Source organism: Tuber melanosporum (genome assembly GCF_000151645.1).
Source record: "Tuber melanosporum whole genome shotgun sequence assembly, scaffold_89, strain Mel28".
NCBI classification, from domain to species: Eukaryota; Fungi; Ascomycota; class Pezizomycetes; order Pezizales; family Tuberaceae; genus Tuber; species Tuber melanosporum.
This window is the reverse complement of record NW_003299138.1, coordinates 130498-140277: the sequence shown is the minus strand read 5'-3', so window position 1 is coordinate 140277 and position 9780 is coordinate 130498.

Here is a 9780-nt window from a genome sequence, read left to right as displayed (position 1 = left end):
AACAAGCTATTATTGCAGCCTCACATTGAGTGCCACATAGTTTGATATCGTTACAGTATTCAGATGGTGGATGGTGGCTAGATGAGTGTGTCAAGGGCTTGTTCCATAGCCTGGTTTTCCTCATTGCTGTTTTCGATTTCCGACTCAAAGTATGGTGCCTAAAATCCATCTCAAGCTTCTAGTTCAACTTGCCATTGCTCAGTTTCCAGCATAGTGGGTGTCCAGCACATTGTGATCTAATTAATTGTAGGTGGTAAGGAATCATTTGATATGTTGTCTTCTCACCACATGTTTACCATGTCCATAGTATGCTCCAGGCCTTCCAGTAGCTTCCAGCTATTTTCACTGGTTGGGTAATCTTTCCATTTAATCAGGAACTGATTATTTCTATACTAATGGTGGTGGTCTCGGATTTCTTCAACTTCCCATTCATCTTTCTTATCGATGATGATAGGTGCAGGTCGAGAATGGGTTCTTTCAGGGAACTTAGAGTCATCATTAGGATGGAAGTTTTTGACAGCGGATGAATGGAAAACAGCGGTATTGTGGTGGTACATGCTTCTATCTATCAGGACAGTGTAATTTTCTATATGCTCAGCAAAGGATAAAACCTTGAAGAGTCCTTGCCATCGTGGTTGTAGTTTCTTACTATATCCAAAATTGGTAATAAACATGCTTCCACGGACCATAAGTATATTGCCGTGTGGAATAGGTATATTTTTGCATTGCCACTTCTGAGCAGTAGTGGTGCTTCAGAATCATGAAGCTTTAACAGCTTGGAAAGAATCATTTTGGATAGCTTGGTGGCAGTTTAAATGATCATCAAAGGCAGGAATATAGGAGTTTTCGAATAAGATTGTGGGCAGGAGAGGGTATTGGTAGCCAAAGATTGCCTTTTATGGAGACATTCCTAGGGTGTCGGAATATCTGGCATTGATATATGCACCGAGTTCAGCAAGGGTAGGTTCCCAGTTGGTCTGTTTTTCATAGATCATATTCTGAATTCCAGTCTTCACTTCACAGATCTTTCGTTCTGCTTGGCCATTGGTCTCATGATGTCCAGGAGCAGCCATAAAGTAGTTGATTCCAAGAGAAGTCAAGGTTTGTTTCCAAAATCTGGCTGTGAAATAGGGATTAGCATCACTGACAATAGACAATAGGTATCCATGGGGGATAAATATGTATCATTGAAAATTTTTCCAGGTATCTTTACAGGAGTTGGTGACCTTCATTGGTCTCGGCCATGGAGATGTGGAAAATTGATGAACCGCTACCAAGATAGTGTCATAACTGGCGGACTTGTTGAATGGTCCTGCGAAGTCGATGGCAAATTATTTGAATATCTCACAAGGTAATTGGAGTGTCTGGGTCTTTCATTCTGGTAGTTGTATTTGTTCCTTATTTGCCTAGCAGAGTTTACATTATTTGACAAAATCGTGGAAATCCTTTTATATTTCGGGCCAGTAAACATATTCTGAGGTAGAGTAGAGGTTGCCGTTAGCACTATGGTGTCCTTGTTGTGGATTTCAGTAATGACGTATTTCCTAATAGTTATTCCATTGAACATTTGGCCCCTTGGTATACATAAGCAATGTTCACCATAGTGAGTACTGGTAGAGACCATTCCGTTGGATATGTTGTAGGGGTGAGATCTCTATATCTGGAGCTGTCCATAGCTTTGAAATAGATTGGGTCATGGCGGTATCCTGCTATCATCTGGCTTCGGAAGAAGAAGGTCAATTCCTCCATGGTTGATCTAATGTCTCATTCATCCTCAATAAGGGATTCTTTTATTGGTTCAATAGGGTCTTCCTCTTCTTCAAAGGTTTCATAGAGCTGTCCGCGATATTCAGGAATAGTGGGTGGCATGACAGAGATGATAGTTTCATTATTGTCTACTAGTAAGAGTCCACTAAATAGTTGTCGTGAATCTATTATGGAAGGTGAGGATGGTGGTACTAACTGTGGGGGGTGTAAATAGCATATTGCATCCATGTAGACTGCCGCTTCTTCGAGTTGTTCAAGACATTAGGGTCAACTTGGAGCAGGATTAAGAGTAAGGAGAGGTTGAATTGATCCATCATTGATGCCATCCATCATTTGTTGTTATTCATCTTGTTCTTCTGCAGTGTCTAAACAGGTACTTTTGGAATCTTTAGCAGAGGTATAGTATGGTCGCTGGTATTTGTTGCCGAATTTGATTTCTGGCTGGTGAAAGGGGCAGGTATTGGGGTAACACTGAGACCAGTAGAGTCTGCTTTGTTCAAGCTCATAAAGAGGTGTACTGGAGAGTGTGCAATTGTTCTTCCATTCGTCGGTGTTTTCTTTTCCACGTTCTGTTCCAGCTGCCCTGTATATGGAATAAGAGAAAAGGATAGGGGGAGGAGCAGTGCAGGCAGTAGCCAATGTTGGTTCTGGTTTATAGGAGGTATTGTTGGGGCACTCTTTGCTTCGTCTTGTATGGTCATGAACAAGAGAGGAATCAAGGAGCACTTGGTTTTCATAAATGCGAGAAAGCGCATCAGATAAATAGTTAGTTCTTCCAGAGATGTAGATGATGTTTGCATCGTATTTGCTGATTTCTCCTACCCATCATGTTCTTCTGCAGCTGGAGATCCTGTCGGTTTTCAGATTAGTACGGAGTTAGTGGTCAGTAACAATGGTGAAGGTGTTGCCCATCAAGATGTGGTTGAAAGTAGTAAGAGCATCGATCACTGCAAGTGCTTCCTGGTCTGTTGTTCCATAGTTTATTTGTGAATTAGTGAACTTCCTGCTGTGCAATGCTGCTGGTCTTGCCGTTTCATGCAATGGTCCTTGGCCAACTCATACTCCAATTCAGATATCTGATACATCAGTAATTAGCTAGATTGGTTCTGGTTTATTGTAGTCAATAGGTTGTATGACATTGGCGTATTTGATTAAATCCTTAATATTATTAAAGACTTAATCATAAGTGTGCGTTTAAAGAATTCTGCATTGCCGGTAAGGTCTGCGAGAGGTGCGGTCACTGTGGTATGAAGTGGTAGGAACTGGGAGATGTAATTGACAAGTCCTAGAAACCGCATTAGTTCGTTTTAATTTCGGGGGGTTGTCCACTCTGTTAAACAGGTAATCTTTCTAGGTGTGGTATGTATTCCTTCATTGTCTATTATATGTTCCATTATCTCAAGCTTATCAGCAAACAGAATCGATTTGTTTTAGCTAGTGTAGAATTTAGATTCCCTCAGCTGGGTACACACTAATCCGATGTGGTAGGCATGTTCTTCCTCAGAGTTTGAGAAAATAAGGATATCATCAATGTAAACCTATATGATATAGTGGAGGTATTCGCTTAGCAGGTTTTCCATAATCAGCGTGAAGGTGGCGGGAGCGTTCATGTTTCCTTGTAGTATGACTCGGCTAATGAAACTTCAGAATGGTATCTTGAAACTATTAGAGTATTTGCTTTCTGGGTTGAACCTTGTCTGGAAATAGGCATCACTTATGACAATCTTGTTTCGGAATCTTGCCCATCCTACTGCATTCGGGATCTAGGTTTGGTTTAAAATAGTGGAACTGTCCATAACTGTATTTTCATTCCTTAATTTCAGGCCAACCAGGGGGCATATTCTTTTGCCATTTGCTTTGAGCTGGACAAACAGAGGTGCGGCACCTGGTTCTTCTGCTTGGTACAGGATTCCTCTTTGATTTTGGTTTATCCAATCATATAGTGGATCTTTGTATGGGTCAGAAATAGAGTTGGTTGGTTGGTTTTTGAGATAACAGAGGTCCCGTAAGCGGATATGGTGCTTTATTTCCCTCATGGGTGGTAGTTCTTCTGGGATCTGATTAGGAAAAACATTAGAGTATTCTTCCAATATGCGTTGTGCAGTTGCTTTACAAACAGTGGCACCGTATTCTCCGCTTGTTGGTTTACATGAGACTCTGACCTTCTGTTCTGGGAAATCGATAGTAGATTCTCCATATCTGATAATGACTTCGTGGCGGTTTAGAAATGGCATTCCAATCAGGGTATAGTATTTGGCCAGGTTTCCTACAAGTATCTCTTGAGAGGGGAGGGTAGCAGAACAGAGTCAGATAACAGTGCTACAAGTTTTATGGCTTGTGGATCATGACCCTTTTACTGCCATATTGACTGGTATGGACTGGTTAAGGTCTCGGGTTGGGAGTCCAGGAACTGAGGCAAAGGTATTACTGATCATGTCTCTTTTAATTGTGCCAGTGTCGAATGGGACTCGAGCCCTCTTGCTATTGATCAGGATAGTCCCTTCTAGGGTGGTGTGTGCTTTGAATGTAGTGGGAGGTCAGACACTGTTACATTCCAAATCAATATATCTAATATGGATTTCCTCATATTTGCTAGATTGAGCATTATCACTATCGCTCTCAATGTTATTAGCTGATGCCTCTTGTTTAATCGCCTTTCATTTCTCCTTTCTTTTAGGGCAATTCTTTACCAAGTGTCCTATTTTTCTCCATTCAAAGCTTGCTTCCATCTGTCGTCTCACTTCTTTAATGAATTTTGTTTTCTTCTTGAACATTCATAGTGCCATCTTCAGAGTTGTTGGAGGACATGTGTCGTGGTTGCCTAACACTGCTAGTGGATGCCAGTGTCTTGTATGCCTTGGTTTCCTGGAGCATGACGTCTATTCATTCTACCCTTGCGATTATTACTGACAAGTTATTTGCATCTTCCTTGAGTGGCTCTACCTCTTACCAGAGGGTAGGGTGTATGGCATCGTAGAATTGCCACTTAACGATATAATTGGAGACGCTTTCTTTCTTCATTTGCTCCTTATACATCAGGAGATCTGTAGCTATGTCTGTGATTATTTTGACATGTACTCTATTAACTGGGTAAAGCTGGTTGAATTTGTTGTATAGGAGGTCATTTGTAATAGAGGATTGGAATCGGTATTTGAGGTAATCAAGAACAGTGGATTCTTTCAATCTTACATTTCCGCCATATTCCTTATAGCATTGGTAGTATGCGTCGGTTGCTTTTCCTTCACAGAATGAGCCAATATATAGTCCCAATGTAGAGTTTTCCACATCTTACCCTTGTAAGAGATGGTAGTGTTTGAGTTCAGTTGCCCATCAATCAAAAGCTTCAGGTTTGAGGTATTTTTCTTCTCCTGTAAACTTTGCCGGGAGGTTGAGCTTGAACTTAGGGGGTTCAAATGCTTTAGGTACTTTTTCTTCTTCAGGTTAAGCCTGAGACTTTCCTCCTCCCAAAGGCACTCCTCCTGTACTAAGCATATCTGATTTGCTACTGGTTTCAGGGTCATTTGGAGGTTCAAAGGAAGGCTTCTTTGCTGGGATAGGTAGAAATTCTCCTGGAGGCTGTGGGGCTTCCATGGTTGCAGGTTTACCTGGCTCATTAGCAGAGTATTGGGGTTGTTTCTTTCTTGTAAGGTCTTGCCAAGGGATTTGCTTTCTACTCCTGGTAGTTAATAACTCTATGTTAGTTTTGAGACAAAGCCGAATGTATCATGATTCTGCCACTTCTCTCCTCTAGCCTTCTGAGGTGGATATCGATAGGATGATCAGGCCTAAATCCGGAGAACAGTTCTTTACCCACTTGCTAAGGTTAAAAAAATATAATGTGTTCTCAAGGTGCTAATCATGTTATCAGTAAATGGTACAATAGTTGGCAGGTAGCCTGTTCTACCTGAGAGGAGGTGCGAGCTAAGAATCAAAGGTGATTTCGAAGGTGTACTGAGAAACCAAGAAGTCACTATTCAATCAAGTATATTGAAATACTGTTTGTAGAAGTCTGCCTTTTTCCATCGTGGAAACAGGTGGTCTTTAAATATACAAATCTTGTTCATTACTAGTATGAACGAAACTAATCAAAGGTATCAAGCGATATCTTTTGGTAAAAACAAATCAAGTATCACGATGATACTTAAAACAAAACATAAAACAAAACTAAGTATCAAATGATACTTAAAACAAACCAAGTATCAAAGCGATACTTAAAACAAAACATAAAACCAAACTAAGTATCAAATAGTACTTAAAACAAACTAAGTATCAAAGTGATACTTAAAACAAAACATAAAACAAAACTAAGTATTAAACGATACTTAAAACAAACCAACTATCAAAGCAATACTTAAAACAAAACATAAAACAAAAGTAAGTATCAAAGCGATACTTAAAACAAAATGTAAACAAAACTAATAACTGAGTACCCATACCGATTACATATAGTATACTATATTGTTAATATATTATGCCTTTTCATATAATTTGCTTTGGTTAACTTACGAGCTAAAATATTTGCTTACTTAGCAATTTTATATTGCATTTTAACATGAAGTCTCATATTGAACACCAAAACTTCAAGTTTTCAATCAAGGATGCAATTCTGAGTACTTTCTTGTACTAAATAAAAAAATTATACTTTTATTCTACTTTACTGGCTCTATATTTCTATAGTTGTTTTACTTAACTTAGACCACTAGAGGGTAGGTGATGTTCAATTGAAAACCCCTTCTAAATTAGGTTAGCCTTTATGTATTCTTGCACTATATGCCCTGGCAGTCAATATATACAGGTGATAAAGCATGCCAAGATACTTCTATTATAGGGAAAAATCCAACCCTATCTTGATAACTCCGTCTTGGTACCACCTACTTGAAGAAATTTGCTCTACCTTGACAATAATCTGAGAGCTAAAATACATGGAAATAAAGTAGTGGAATAGTCTGCAAATGAGAAAAGAGAGATGCAGAATAGGAATGAAAGAGTTTCATGAGTAGATGGCTCATCAAATTGATAGATGTCTGTAGATGAAAACTACAAGTCCTAAGCACTAAGGAGTGGGACTACACTTCGGAAAATAAACCAGTAGACTCCAGAGTGATGAAAATGAATAAAAAAAAAAAAAAAGCAAGATAAAAGAAAAAATACATGGAAATAAGGTACCTAAAATGAATGTAAAAGAGATGAGAGCTATGGAGAAAAAGAATAGGTTAGTTTTATAAGATGGATGACTGTGCAACTTGATAAATTAATAAATAGTACAAGAAGCCTCAGAATGTCAAGATAATCTTTCCAACACTCTGAATCCATTGTTAAAATAGTTATCATTAATGTAAAAAAGTAAAGCAATAATTATAACTCATTTTTCATATATGTAAAGCAAATATAATAAGAAAATAAAATAAACTCATAAAAGTCAAAAGTGGAGGATAGTTTGATGAAAGATGCAATGCTCATGAGAATTATTGGAGAAAAATTGTACTACTTGTAATTATTCTCCTTAGGATGGTTAGTTATTTTGACGATGCGGAACGATACTTCTCTCCTTTTTTTTGTATATGATAGATCTTAGGTATTGACCTATATTACTGATAGTACAAGACTGATATCTTCTATCTGTAATGTCTATGGTAGGCGTTGTTTAACTCTACTTTTTGTAGAGTCTTGTTTGTCGTAATTGTAACGTGTTTGCAAGGTGCTAATCACGTTATCGGTATTAGATACAATAGTTGGCAGGTGGCCTGCTATTCCAGAGAGGAGGCGAGAGCTGAGAACTAAAGGAGGCTTCGAGGGGGTACTGGGGAACAAAGAAGTAACCGTTCAACCAAGTATATTGAAATACTCTCTGTCGAAGTCTGCCTTTTCTATCGTAGAAACAGGCGGTCTTTTAAATACACAAATCTGTTCATGTCTAGCATGAACGAAACTAATCAAAGGTATCTATCGATACACTTTGGTAAAACTTCTTAAGTATCAAAGCGGTACTTAAAACAAAACATAAAACAAAACCAAGTATCAAACGATACTTAAAACAAACCAAGTATCAAAGCGATACTTAAAACAAAACATAAAACAAACCAAGTATCAAAGCGATACTTAAAACAAACTAAGTATCAAAGCGATACTTAAAACAAAACATAAAACAATAACCAAGTACCCGTACCGGTTACATTCCCCAAAACAAAACAACTGTTTAAACAAACAAAACCTAATAATTATCAAAAGCGGATTCCGAGAAACTCATGACTTCAGTTTCTGCAAGAAATTCTTCATCGTAAGTATCACACCAGGGACAAGAAGAAACCTTAAGGAAACACTTAGACTCAAAGAAATCTAAATCACACTAGTCACAAATACCAGATTCGCATTGTACATCAACCCAAGCGTGATCGCAATCAGGACAGTAATCTATCCAGAGGATTTCAAAATAATCTTCAAGTTGAATAGCATCGCAGTTCAACAACAGTCCAACAATCTGTTGTCGCAGCCTCACATTGAGCTCCACATAGTTTAACATCATTATGGTATTCGAATGGAGATTAGTGAATAGATAAAATTGTCGAGAGCCTGCTCCATAGCTTGATTCTCCTCGTCGCTGCTTTCGAATTCTGACTCAAAGTGTGGTGCCCAAAATCCATCTCTAGCTTCGAGTTCTGCGTGCCATCGCTCAGTTTCCGGCATTGTAGGTGTCCAGCACATGGTGATATAATTGATTGTTGGGGGGAGGGATTCGTTTAGCATGTTGTCTTTCCACCATCTGTTCACCATATCCATAGCGTGCTCTAGTCCTTCCAGTGGTTCCCAGCTGTTCTCGCTCGTCGGATATCCTTTCCATTTGACTAGGAACTGATCATTTCCATGCCAAAGGCGGTGGTCTCGGATTTCTTCAACTTCCCATTCATCTTTCTTTTCAATGATGATAGGTGCGGGTCGAGAGTGGGTTCTTCCAGGGAAATTGGAGTTGTCATTTGGGTGGAATCGTTTGATAGCAGAGGCATGGCAGACCGCGATATTGCGGCAGTAGATGCGTCCATCCATCTGCACAGTGTAGTTTTCTGTATGCTCGTCAAAAGATAAGACTTTGAAGGGTCCGCGCCATCGGGGTTGCAGTTTCTTGCTGCGTCCAACATTGGTAATGAACGTGTTACTGTGTACCATGAGCATGTCTCCTGGTGAGATGGGAACATATTTGCGTCATCAATTCTGGGCAGTAGTGGTGCTTCGGAATCGGGCAGCCTTAACAGCTTGGAAGGCATCGTTCCGAATTGCTTGGTGGTGGTTTAGATGGTCATCAGAGGCAGGGACTGAGGAGTTCTTAAATAGTGTTGTAGGTAGGAGAGGATATTGGCGGCCAAAGACTGCCTTGTATGGTGACATCCTCAAGGTATCTGAAAATCCAGCGTTAATGTATGCAGTGAGCTCAACAAGGGCCGGTTCCCAGTTGGTTTGTCGTTCATTGATCATATTCCTAATTCCGGTCTTAACCTCGCGGATTTTTCGTTCTGCTTGGCCATTAGTCTCATGGTGTCCAGGGGCAGCCATAATGTGGTTTATTCCGAGAGAGGTCAAGGTTTGCTTCCACAATCTGGCGGTAAAGCGGGGATCAGCATCACTGACGATAGATAAGGGGTACCCATGGGGGGTAAACAGGTATCGTTGGAGGTTATTCCAGGTGTCTTTGGAGGAATCGGTAACCTTCATTGGTATGAGCCATGTGTATCCACAGAATCGATCCACAGCTACCAAGATGGTATCATATCCTGCCGACTTGTTGAAGAGTCCTGCGAAATCGATGGCATATGATTCGAATATTTCACATGGTAGTTGGAGGGTCTGTGCCTTTCCTTCAGGTAGTTGTGTTCGCTCCTTGTTTGCCTGGCAGAGTTCACATTGTTTGACGAAATCGTGGAAATCTTTGCGCATCTCAGGCCAGTAAACATATTCTGAGGCATATTGAAGGTTGCGGTCCGCGCTGTGGTGTCCTTTGTTGTGAATCTCGGATATGACATA